Source organism: Schistocerca gregaria, chromosome 4 (assembly GCF_023897955.1).
Source record: "Schistocerca gregaria isolate iqSchGreg1 chromosome 4, iqSchGreg1.2, whole genome shotgun sequence".
Lineage (NCBI taxonomy): Eukaryota > Metazoa > Arthropoda > Insecta > Orthoptera > Acrididae > Schistocerca > Schistocerca gregaria.
This window is the reverse complement of record NC_064923.1, coordinates 114932125-114945280: the sequence shown is the minus strand read 5'-3', so window position 1 is coordinate 114945280 and position 13156 is coordinate 114932125. Positions and strand designations below refer to the sequence as shown.

The window sequence follows — 13156 nt, the reverse complement described above, 5'->3', positions numbered from 1 at the left end:
GAAATGGGGCTGACGCAGTTTCAGAAAAGATTCCCCAGACCCTATCGCTTTCTCCTCCAACATGAACCCTTCCGACTATTGATACAGGGTGTTTCCTTTCAAACGTTCCACACCGTACGTGCGAAGTGCCATCTGCCTGAAGAGCAAAAAAAGTGATTCACGTGAAAACGCCTCCTCTCGCCGCTCTGTGGACATTCCGTTACGGTTCTTCGTAGGCGAAGAACAGCATTAAGTTGGAGTGCACGAACATGGCGACTGCAGCGGTGGCGCAACGCAGCAAAGACCGCTGAATTGTCTTTCAGGAGACAGTACCTGCAGCCCCTTAGTTCATCTGATCAGTCAGTAATTCGTCTGCTCGACATTCACATTCCAACGGCCGTCGTTCATTGCTGTCATGTGTGGCCAATGGTGCGCCAATGTTGCCTCGGGGTCGGTTTTGGAAAGCGCCATTCTGCCATTCTACCGTTCACCGTGCACTTTAACCACAGCGGAGTTTACAGACCCTTCCGTTTCGGAAATGCTTCCATCCTTGGCCTGAAAGCCAATGATAAGCCCCTTTGGACGTCAAAGAAATCGCTTCGTTTCCGCATTATAACAACGCTGCACTGTTTCCGCGTCACCCCGATACGCACTGTATACCCTGCAGTGCTAGTAGTGCCATCTGCCGTCCGTGAGGACGTATTGTATGTTTACCAACTTAGGAGGCGGTACTACGTCTCGAGCGTGCAGAAGCACAGCAGGCTGTAGCGACTCATGGATTCACCAGTGCCGAACTAGACGAAGGTACAACCATAATCGAGCAACGTAATGTTAATTTTGTTTTAGGAATTTCGTGACGTGGTGGTGATAGACTATGTTTGTAAGATACAAATCTTCGCAAGAGTGTAATGCTAAAGCCGGCCACGGTGGTCTCACAGTTCTAGGCGCGCAGTCCGAAACCGTGCGACTGCTACGGTCGCAGGTTCGAATCCTGCCTCGGGTATGGATGTGTGTAATGTCCTTAGGTTAGTTAGGTTTAAGTAGTTCTAAGTTCTAGGGGACTAATAACCACAGCAGTTGAGTCCCATAGTGCTCAGAGTCATTTGAACCATTTTTTGTAATGCTAAATAGCTCCTGAAGAGGGTTGGGAAGGCTGTCAGTATCAACGGTCACCGACTGCTATGAAGGGGAAGCTTATGCTTTCCAACATAGTCGCGATTCGTTCTGTTCAAGACATAGTTACCGAGCTCGCTTTGTTAGGTGATGACGGAGAGGTGATTTTTCTTGTAGGTGCCTTTCCTGGACAACCGAAATGTAGACTTCTGCATTCTACTACTCCACCATGTTACCAAACATTCGGAAAAAAATTTCATACTCTGAAGTGAAAATGTGTTGCAGAACTAGCACCGCCATCAAACTTCACTGCGGCAGCTGGTGTTTTTGTGTAATAAACTGAGATTTGGATTGGCACGAACAAATATTGTTATAGTAATAAAAGTAATAGCCTTTCTCCTTATATGTTGTGACGATTTCGAGTTAACTACCTTTGAAGTTGGCCAATAAGGACATTGCGCCGAATTTCAAGCTGCCCTCCACATATAAATAGTGCCAGTTGCCCTCACAGCATAGACAACAGCGAAGTAGACTCCTCAGCCGTTGGCTCGGGCTCCATTTCTACTACCGTCCCACGACCGAGCTTGGAACTGCTCTCTTGTTCGGTTTTAGGAAAACAACGAAGTAAACGTTTGATGAAATCGTCTCTGGTAGCCAACTTGAACTAGATTTGTGGACAACATGGTTTTGCAGATGAAGCAGCGATTAGTATGATTAATCAATAACTCAAAAAAGTCTTAATCGCATTTATTATTATTCCTACTAACTGCTATTCTTTCCGAGTATATTGATGAGGTAGCTCCAGTTTAGCAATCGTATACAACCTCTCGCTACACGAAAGATCCGTGCCTGATGACTGCAACGTGGTCTAGGTCACACTTACACAAAGAAAGAAAATAGGTGTATATCATCAACATCGCTTTGTTGTAGGATTTATGTACATACAGTTTGTGTTAACTTAATGAAGTATCTGAAAATGATGTCATGGGACATGACAGCACGGATTCAGTAAACATGGTTCTTTTGAGAATGAGAGCTGCGAGTACCGGCCCTGAGTCGTGCTTCGGTAGCTCAGTTGGTAGAGCACTAGACCGCGAAAGGCAAAGGTCCCGAGTTCGAGTCTCGGTCGGGCACACAGTTTTAATCTGCCAGGAAGTTTCATATCAGCGCACACTCCACTGCAGAGTGAAAATCTCATTCTGGAAACATCCCTCAGGCTGTGGCTAAGCAATGTCTCCGCAATATCCTTTCTTTCAGGAGTGCTAGTTCTGCATGTCTCGCAGGAGAGCTTCTGTAAAGTTTGGAAGGTAGGAGACAAGGTACTGGCAGAAGTAAAGCTGTGAGTAGCGGGCGTGAGTCGTGCTTCGGTAGCTCAGTTGGTAGAGCACTTGCCCGCGAAAGGCAAAGGTCCCGAGTTCGAGTCTCGGTCGGGCACACAGTTTTAATCTGCCAGGAAGTTTCATGGTTCTTTTGAATCACAATTCATAGTAACTTATGAATTCTGTTGACAGAAGATCTCAAGTTGATTTCGTAATTATAGATATCCTGAAAGCTTCTTACACCAATGTCACATGCAGATTCTACTAAAACTGCGCGCCTGTGAAGTATTGTCGTCCATCTACAACTGGACTCTTGATGTTCTGTCAGAAGGTCACAGTAGCAACTGACGGAAACTCATGAAATCAAACTGGAAATATATACGGATTTCTTGTAGGACAAGACATCTGCATGGTGCGAAAAGTGGTAATTAACGTTTTCCTTTTAGAGTCATCAGTCTTCTGACTCCTTTGACGCAGCCCGTCACGTATTTCTCTCCCTCGCCTACTTCTTCACTTCAGAGTAGCATTTGTAACCTACGTCCTTAGTTACTTGATGGATGCATTCCAATCTCTCTCTTACTCTGCAGTTTTTGTCCTGTACAGCTCCCTCTAGTAGCATGGAAGTTTTTCCCTGATGTCTTATAAGATGTCACAACATCCTGCCTCTTTTGCTTGTTTATGTCTTCCAGATATTCACTTCCTATTCTGTGCTGAACCTTCTCATTCCTTACCCCATTATTCCACCTAATTGTCAACATTCGTCTGTAGCACCACATCACAACTGCTTCAATTCTCTTCTGTTCTGTTGAACTGCTGATAGCACCTAGAAAAACAGCTGTCACGGCTGGGATGAAAACATTATGACAACTTGTGCAAGCGCAGCAGCTTGTGAATCATAGCGGAAACTGACGCAGCCAGTGGTCCACACCTGTCCCGTGAATGAATGTAGTTGCCGATAGTGATCGTGAGAATAATTGCATAAGATCGTTATCCATATTTTTCGAACGCTCGGAGTCGTTTTACAAATGAAATTGTCAATTAGCGGTAAATTATAGAATAACAATAGGTGCTGCGTGTCGTTAGTAACAATACTATCACTCTTAAGGCAGTGAAATTTTGTACAAACAGAAACATAATACTTATTAAAATATGAGTTAGTAAAATTGGCGTCCGGTTTCAAGAACAAGAAGTTAATTCAGGTTAGTGCTTTCGATTACATGATAACTAAGGGAAGTAGCTATTAGTGACAAATGAATCACAGGACATGTATGGAAAAAGTAGGTGAATGAGAACCAAAAGTAAAAATGCAATGAATATTTGATACTCCAGTTTTTATTGTTTACTTGCTCGTGTCGACATACGTCAGTATTTTCATCCACGATTATCGAACAGTATTGTCAACATATTACAACCTTTTTGAAACTACATAGGTCGTGAGCCACAACACGACTTACTTCGTCTGAGATATTTTGCGATAGCCATTTGTGCTATAAACGCCGGGGCTAAGAGGATCAATTGAAGTTATGTTTAAAAACTAACACTAGCAATCCATTATAATTACATTTGCAACTGTACAAGACGGTTTACTAACCGATGCACTGTGACACAGAGAAGTCTAGATAACACTCAACAGAACTGCTCTTGCAGACTTTCATTTTGCCACCTTACCCTCTGGGAATAAATATTGCAAGACATATGATAATTCGACTTTTCGCGACAATACTCACCTCTAATGTTTGTTCCAAGGAAAAACCTCGACGTGATCGAACGCTTTCATCGTACCTTCATCTAGTTTAGTTTTCTTCGAAAAAGGAACTCATTTCATCGTACACAGAGTAGAATAATTTGCCACAATTTTTGTCATACGGCATTCACTTATCTCCGTGTTTCTACAGTCTTTTGAAATAAATGCCTCCACTAACGTCACCAGTTTTCATTTTTTCATTCGATAAAGCAGCTGGATCGGAGCTATCTCAATTACTGCCAGGGAACGTCGTAGCCAAACCACTTTTAATCACTGATGAGCGAAGAATGACTTAATGAATTAACTACAACAAAGAAATAACCGAAATAAATGGTGACAGCAAACAATTGTATTGAATCAGTATTACGCAAGAAAATAATACCTACTATTCCACCAAGAACGTTGCGGATTGAGTGAATATCTATCGACGCAAAGCAGGCGGTTGAAATCTATTTCATGATGTCTCCGCGGTAGATTATTTCTAAGCACTTGTCAGTTGTTTCCGGAATACGGAAAAACGCTACGCCGTACTTGCAAGAACCAACGCAAGAGCAGAACTGACAGTTTTTAGTTTTCCCCACTTACTCTGGTTTTTAATTATTCTGCTTCAGTTTTGTTGCCCATGACTGCATACTACAAACATTTCTGGTTGGTGGGGTGAGGGGAGCGGATGAAGTGTGGTCCGTGAGCACCGGAGCACCCACAGAGTCGCAGACCCTTGAATCCATCTGATGTCCTCGTTTATCTGTAGCATCACATGTCAAACGATTTGATTGTCTTCTGTTCCACCTTACACCACTGTCCATGATTCCCTACGGCACAATGCCATGCTCAAAACGTATATAATCAGAAATTTCTTACTCAGATGAAAGCAAACGTTTCATACCAATAGACTGCTCTTCGATAGGAATTCCACCATTGTCTGTGCTAGTCGGATATTTATGCAGAACTCCTTAACTTTGCCTACTTCGTGACCATCAATTTTATGTTAAGTTTCTCGCTATTTACATTTTTGCTGCATCTCATTTCTTTGTCTTTTCTTAATTTGTCCTCAGACCATAACCCGTAATCGATATTCATTAGATGCGACTGATCCTGTAATTTTCCTTCACTTTCACTGAGAATAACAATGTCATCAGCGTATTTTGTTACTGTTATCTTTTCACCCTTAATTTTCATCACATTCTTGAACATTCCGACATTGCTTCTTCCAAGTAAAGATCGATAAGTAGGGGCGAAATTTGAATGACACCCTTTCCTTGCCGAGTATTTCGTTCAGGATCTTCCAACCTTTCTCTCCCTCCTGGCCCTAATGAACATTGTATACAACCCGTCTTATCCTGTAACTTACCTCTACTATTCTCGCAACATTCACCATGTCACATCGTCGAACGCTCCGTCCATAAATCCTGTGGGCATATCCCGATTTTTCTTCTGTCTTGCTTCCTGTACCAAGCGCGAAGTCAGAATTGCCGTTTTGTTATCTGTACCTTTCTTATAGACATACCGATCGTCATCTGATATAGCCTCAGTTTTCTTTTCCGTACTTCTGTACATTACATATGTCAGCGGCATGAATGCACGCTATGTTAACTTGATTGATCGATAGTTTTCGCATCCATCTGCCCTTGCTATCATAGGGAATGTGTGGATGACGTTTTTCGGAAAGTCTGATGGTATGTCACCAGTGTCATAGGAGTCTACACACCAACCTCAATAGTCGTTTTGTCGCCATTTCCCATTAGGATTTTAGTAATTTCGAAAGAATGTTTTTGTATCCCAGCTGCTTAATTTTATGTCAAGTCTTCCAGAGCTGGTATAAATTCTGATTGTAATGCTGAAATTTTTAAGTGTCTCGTATCGTCTTCGGCCGGCCGGTGTGGCCGAGCGGTTCTAGGCGCTTCAGTCAGGAGCCGCACGACCGCTACGGACGCAGGTTCGAATCCTTACTCGGGCATGGATATGTGTGATATCCTTAGGTTAGTTTGGTTTAAGTAGTTCTAAATTCTAGGGGACTGATGACCTCAGATGTCAAATCCCATAGTGCTCAGAGCCATTTGAACCATTTGAAATCTAATCTGTAACATCCGGCAATACGGGCCACATAAAATAGATGGACGTTATTCAAGATTAGTATGTTTGACCTGAAATGGTCTAGAATCAGGTCAAAAAAAAAAAAAAAAAAACAACTAATGCGCGTGCCTGATTGAGCTTCATGACGAAGTTGTGGTTATGAGTTACAGAAAACAACTGAGGCTGTTGGTTTTTAAAACTAAAATTAACGTTTATACAGTTGCTGACAGGAACGCGAATTGATGAAAATATTTAAATTTTGACATGTGTACACAGTGTTACCCTTTCGCTGGTTATTCTATCTCTTTCTCATGATCACCGCCCATTTGGCAGCACCAATGGACAGATCATCATGACACAGTAGTTTTCATGGCCTTCTTCTTCCCCATTCCCGCTGATCGTTACTGAATCTGCCGATGGTTGGGGATAATATCGAAATGAGTATATAGAAGAGTCAAAAGGGGGGGGGGGGCATGACAGGCAGATTTAGTGTTGGAATTCCGAGAGAATTCTTTCTGGAAACAGCATGAGTACAATGGGAAAACAAGAGAAATTAGAACTCTTGAAATGGCCTCTTGATAGTTTGATAATGCATCATTCGTAAATGGAATGAAATGGCTTCTTGACAGTTCGATTATGCATCATTCGTAAATGGAGCAAGACAGAAAGAAAGAGATAGCGGTCTCAGAACTATGCACTTCCGCATGCTAGATGGGTGACGGAATATAACGTACAGCATGTAAAGCGGGGTGGGTGACCGTTTCAACGGAAGATGCGTAATAAGAGAATTAAGTTCTCTGAACTTGAATACACTGCTGAAGAAAGTGGAGACCCTTAAGGAGAAGGTCATTTCATTGACAAGTAATGTGACAGGTAGCTCATCACTGTAGAAGCGTATGATAACAAATACAGACCAAATCCAAGACATATGCCTCAGTAAACCCTTTCCTTTAATATTCCTGACTCACAGATTTGTCTCAGATTTCACACACTCCTCTAATAAAACAAAACATGGAAACCTCCTTGTAATGACTTATGATGTCTGTTCACATCTTCATTAAAAATCTACAGTAACAAATCTGTTTTCTGGTACAGAGTTGCTACCATTCAGAATGTAACTACCCTGAATAGTGAGGACATTAAACTTGATTGGAGCTTTTCCTCACTGGAGTGTAACTTTTGTTCTAGGTTTTCAATTTGTGCTTCTACTGCGTAAATATTAGTATGCTGCTCTCTTGAAATGCTTTCCACCTATTCACTTAATCCGCCAGCAGTAACCTCTCTCTTCTCATTATGTTCCTTGGCTTTATCTCGTACATGGTCTTTTAATTTACCTGTGCCATTTCTTGTTATAGTTATTTTGTTACTGATGTTATATGTTGTCATAGTCCATTAATTATTCCGCTTATAATGTTACTTAGCCTATGTTTTATCCTTTATGCTGGTAACATTCTTAGCAAGTGATGAAAACGAATAGGTCCCACAATCGGTTTTTCAATTTGAACATGACAGGCGGTAGAATCTGGAGGGTTATCTGACAAAGAGCATCACCGCAGGTACACTTCTAGACTGCAGTGTCAACACTACTCAAGAATTACCTGCTATCCCCCTCAAAGCAACACCGTCAGTCTGCTGCACCAGTTTAGACTTCACGTTGTTGTTGTCTTCAGTCCTGAGATTGGTTTGATGCAGCTCTTCATTCTACTCTATCTGTGCAAGCTTCTTCATCTCCCAGTACTTACTGCATCCTACACCCTTCTGAATCTGCTTAGTGTATTCATCTCTTGGTCTCCATCTACGATTTTTACCCTCCACGCTAAATTTGTGATCCCTTGATGCCTCAGAACATGTCCTACCAACCGGTCCCTTCTTATTGTCAAGTTGTGCCACAAACTCCTCTTCTCCCCAATTCAATTCAATAAGTCCTCATTAGTTATGTGATCTACCAATCTAATCTGCAGCATTCTTCTGTATCACCACATTTCAAAAGCTTATATTCTCTTCTTGTGCAAACTATTTATCTTCCATGTTTCACTTCCATACATGGCTACACTCAATACAAATACTTTCAGAAACGACTTCCTGACACTTAACTCTATACTCGATGTTTACAAATTTCTTTTATTCATAACGCTTTCCTTGTCATTGCCAGTCTACATTTTATATCCTCTCTACTTCGACAATCAAAATTGCAGAACTGCTTTACCGCTTTAAGTTTCTCATTTCATAATCTAATTCCTCAACATCACCCTACTTAATTCGACTACATTCCATTATCCTCGTTTTGCATTTTTTGTTGTTCATCTTAAATCCTCCTTTCAAGACACTGTCCATTCCGTTCAACTGCCCTTCCAAGTCCTTTGCTGTCTCTGACAGAATTACAATGTCTTCGGCGAATCTCAACGTTTTTATTTCTTCTCCATGGATTTTAATACCTACTCCAAACTTTTCTTTTGTTTTCTTACCTGCTTGCTCAGTATACAGATTGAATAACATCGGGGAGAGGCTACAACCCTGTCTCACTCCCTTCCGAACCACTGCTTCCCTTTCATGCCCCTCGAGTCTTATAACTGCCGTCTGGTTTCTGTAAAAACTGTAAACAGCCTTTCGCTCCCTGTATTTTACCCCTGCCACCTTTAGAATTTGAAAGAGAGTATTCCAGTCAACATTGTCAAAAGCCTTCTCTAAGTCTACAAACGCTAGAGACGTAGGTTTGCCTTTCCTTAATCTAGCTTCTAAGATAAGTCGTAGGGTCAGTATTGCCTCACGTGTTCCAACATTTCTGCGGAATCCAAACAGATCTTCCCCGAGGTCGGCTTATCCCAGTTTTTCCATTCGTTTGTAAAGAATTCGCCTTAGGGTTTGGCAGCTGTGGCTTATTAAACTTATAGTTCGGTATTTTTCACATTTGTCAAGACCTACTTTCTTTGGGATTGGAATTATTATAGTATTCTTGAAGTCTGAGGGTACTTCGCCTGTCTCATACATCTTGTTTACCACATGGTTTTTGTCAGGACTGGCTCTCCCAATGCCTTCAGTAGTTCTAATAGAATGTTGTCTACTCCCGGGGCCTTGTTTCGACTCAGGTCTTTCACTGCTCAGTCAAACTCTTCACACACTATCATATCTCCGATTTCATCTTCATCTACATACTCTTCCATTTCCCTAATATTGTCCTCAAGTACATCGCCAATGTATAGACTCTCTATATACTCCTTCCACCTTTCTGCTTTCCCTTCTTTCTTAGAACTGGGTTTCCATCTGAGCTCTTGATATTCATACAAATGGTTCTCTTTTCTCCAAAGGTCTCTTTAATTTTTCGATAGGCAGTATCTATCTTACCACTAGTGAGATAAGCCTCTACATCCTTACATTTGTCCTCTAGCCATCCCTGCTTAGTCATTTTGCACTTCCTATCGATCTCAATTTTGACACGTATGTATTCCTTTTTGCCTGAATCATTTACTGCGTTTTTATATTTTCTCCTTTCATCAATTAATTTCAATATTTCTTCTGTTACCCAAGGTTTTCTACTAGCCCTTGTCTTTTTACCTACTTGATCTTCCGCTGCCTTCACTACTTCATCCCCCAGAGCTACCCATTCTTCTTCTACTGTATTTGTTTCCCCCATTCCTGTCAATTGTTCCCTTATGCTTCTCGCTACTATCTAAACTCCTACCATACTACTGCTTCTTGCTACACGTCGTCTCAATCTCGTGAAGTCCACCACGATAGGTGAGTCATCAGAGCCGAAAATGCTATGCACGGGCTCGAGTTTGATTCCCCATCCGGGGAGGAGATTTTCTCTTCTCGGGGACTGGCTGTCGTGTTGTCTTCATGATCGTTTTATCATGAACACACAAGTCACCAAAGCGGCATCAGCTAAAAGACTTGCAAAAGGCGACCAGTGAACCTGACGGGAGCACCGAGCCACAGACACATTTCATATCGTAATGAATAAGGAAAGCATCGTAAAGACAACCAACTTCAGCGGTATTGGCCACTAAACCACTGCAGAACATAAGCCGAACAACTGATAACCGACAAATGGAATAACTTTCCACTAAATTGCCGAAATCTCTATATATAATCACCAGAGAAGCGATAGCAGAGGAATAATTAACATTTCGCCACAATAACCAACAGTAAACCTCAAATTAAAAAGAAAGGAGATCAATAAAAAGACCTACAAAATGAATAGTGGTAGTACAATTCACACTTAATTCAGTATCTCTATGGTAAATAGTGAGCATAGATGATGTAAACTGAACGTGAGTGAGTACGTAATCCGAACTGTAATATTTCAGCAAGAGTGACCGTATTTTAGCAATTTGACCTAAAATCAATGTCCACTAATTCTTAATCGTCATGGTCAAATACTCGTGTAGAGCCAAGTACATCGTCTCCGCAAGTTGCTACACTGTCACACCTACAATGTAAAATGCGTTCGCAGAAGAGCATACATAATATTGATAATACTCAAAGCGATCTTTGATTTAAGTATCATGTGAAAGTGTTGGATTTTCTCTCTACTTTGAGCCAAAACTAACGTACGGCATTGTGAGATTGTATAACAGCTCTAGTGTATCAGTCACGTTCATGCTTTTAAATGACAAGCCATTATCTAGGAAATCGTACTACATGGAAGTATTTAGATACTACATTATACATTCGACTTGTGAAACCTAGAAAACAAAATAACACGTGGCTCCCTTAATATACAAGCGATACATGTTAGGTAAAACTTAAAAAACGTATTTACACTGTGAACGAATCCTGTCCATGTGATACAAAGCAATTAGGAAATTAAATTGAAAGAAAAGGAACTGAACTGACTGTAATAGTCTTCAGAATAAGTGAGTAAGTCGAATTTGGTTAGAAGCCACTTAGATACTGACCTCGCAAAAAAATATAAGTAATGTAACAAGTATCGCAAGTCTATTCCCACTGCCCATAGCAATTACACAACTTGAACTGATTAAAATTTAACCATAAAACGTAACTACCTCACCGAATGATGAACGAAAAAATTTTGCAGTTTCGCAATGCCTACGATGAATTACAACCACACGAACCATCTTACCAAGTAGCAAACCGGTAACCCTCCAGTTCGAGACCAAAACAATGTGTTTGAGAGCTGTGCTCCAGCATCCTTTGTGTGTGAACAAAGCCCTCACTCGTCCGGACGCTCGGGGGCCCAAAACCGTGGTTCCCGCAGTCCTCACAGACAAACGCTGTTTGTAGTTCAGAAATGGTTCAAGTGGTTCAGTGAACTATGGAACTTAACATCTGAGGTCATCAGTCCCATAGAACTTAAAATTACTTAACCCTAACGAACATAAGGACAACGCAAACATCCCTTCCCGAGGCAGGATTCGAACCTGCGACCATAGCGGTCGCACGGTTCCAGACAGAAGCGCCTAGGAGAGCTCGGCCACAGCGGCCTTCTTTTTGTAGTTGATTCTGGTTACTAAGTCATCTTTGCAGTAATGCCACGATAACTATTTCATGAACTAGTGGAAGTGAAGAAAGAGCTAAACTAACCGTTGAAAATAGTGATGTAACAGTTAAGTTAAAATAATAAGTAACTTCACAAACTCCACATTCTTCACATTCATCATTTTTCAACGATTCAGATTTTGGTAGTCGACTCTTTACGCTGCTGCTTCCGTTGTCGATATCTTACGAGCTGCGCTCATTTAAGTAATGGAGGTAGCGTACATTGACGTCATTAATTAGAGACAGTAGCAGGCGCGTATCGACGACTCGTCACCGTGACGTCTGTGAAGGGCCACCCGTTTTTATGTCATTAGTTGCATCGTATGTACGCCAAGATACTGGCAACTGTGCAGTCAAGTAACTGTATAGAGCTTCTTGGTATCCCATCGTTGAAGCAGTAAGAGTCCGTTGCTAAGTTATATAGATATTCGTGAAAGTTTGATAAATAATTTGTACTTCAGGAACATACAGCGTACTTGTCACCGTCCCATTCACGACGATCAGTGTTTGAGTGTCCATAAATTACTGGAAACAGGAGCTACAACAAAAATATAATTAGCTCACAGGTACAACTAGAACTATATTCTCATCGGTTATTCTGTGGGTAAAAACGTTAACTGCAGATGTATTGCATAGCCAACGAGATTTAAAAATCTGTTCTACATTGTACATTTCATGCGGATTTAGCTTGTGGCATATACAGTACTACGAAATGGTAATTCCAAACAGTAAAGCGTACATCACTGTTAATTATTGGTATGTTATATCGGTATCTCTGACTCACCATGATATAATCCAGCCGTAGATACCTGCGCCTCCAGGAGGTTTCAGGTAGTAGTAGTCCTGCTGTGATTATTGAACACTGTGTTGATTATTTGCAGTTGAAACGTATTGCAAAGTTACATACTTTTATCTGTGGTCTCATTACTACTATCGAGCCAAGGTTCTCTCATGACTCTGTTTGCTATCCATTCCCCTGAAGGAACGATCTAATCCACCACGTTTATCATACCTTCATCTTTTCTATATTATACTGGGTTACTCGGTCAGTGTTGACGTATCTCTCTAACTCATCACCTGTTTGCTGTATCTACGTCCACATGAAAACGGATACTGGACAAGTCACTATATGGCATATAGCGGAGAGTACCTTGGAATATTATTAGTGACATCTTTTGCTGTTCAACTCGCATACAGATAGAGGAAGAAACTGCCGTCTATTTGCCTCCATAAGGGCCCTAATTTTTCTTATCTTTGTTGTCCTTACGCGAAATGTGCGCCGGCGACAGTAGAATGCTTGTGCAATCAGCTTAAAAACCAGTTTTCTAAATTTTTTCAGTGCAGCTCACAAATCATCCCGGTAAAGTCATGTGTTGATGACAGATACAGCTTCTGAATTACCTCGACGGCAGTCTTAATGCAAACTGGC

General features: G+C 41.3%; 1 non-coding gene across 1 annotated transcript; it reads left to right on the top strand.

Moving 5' to 3' along the window:
* Positions 1-2452: 2452 nt before the first annotated feature.
* On the top strand, positions 2453-2527 carry Trnas-cga (transfer RNA serine (anticodon CGA)). Its single transcript has one exon. It is a non-coding gene; the product is annotated as a tRNA-Ser (tRNA).
* Positions 2528-13156: the final 10629 nt, after the last annotated feature.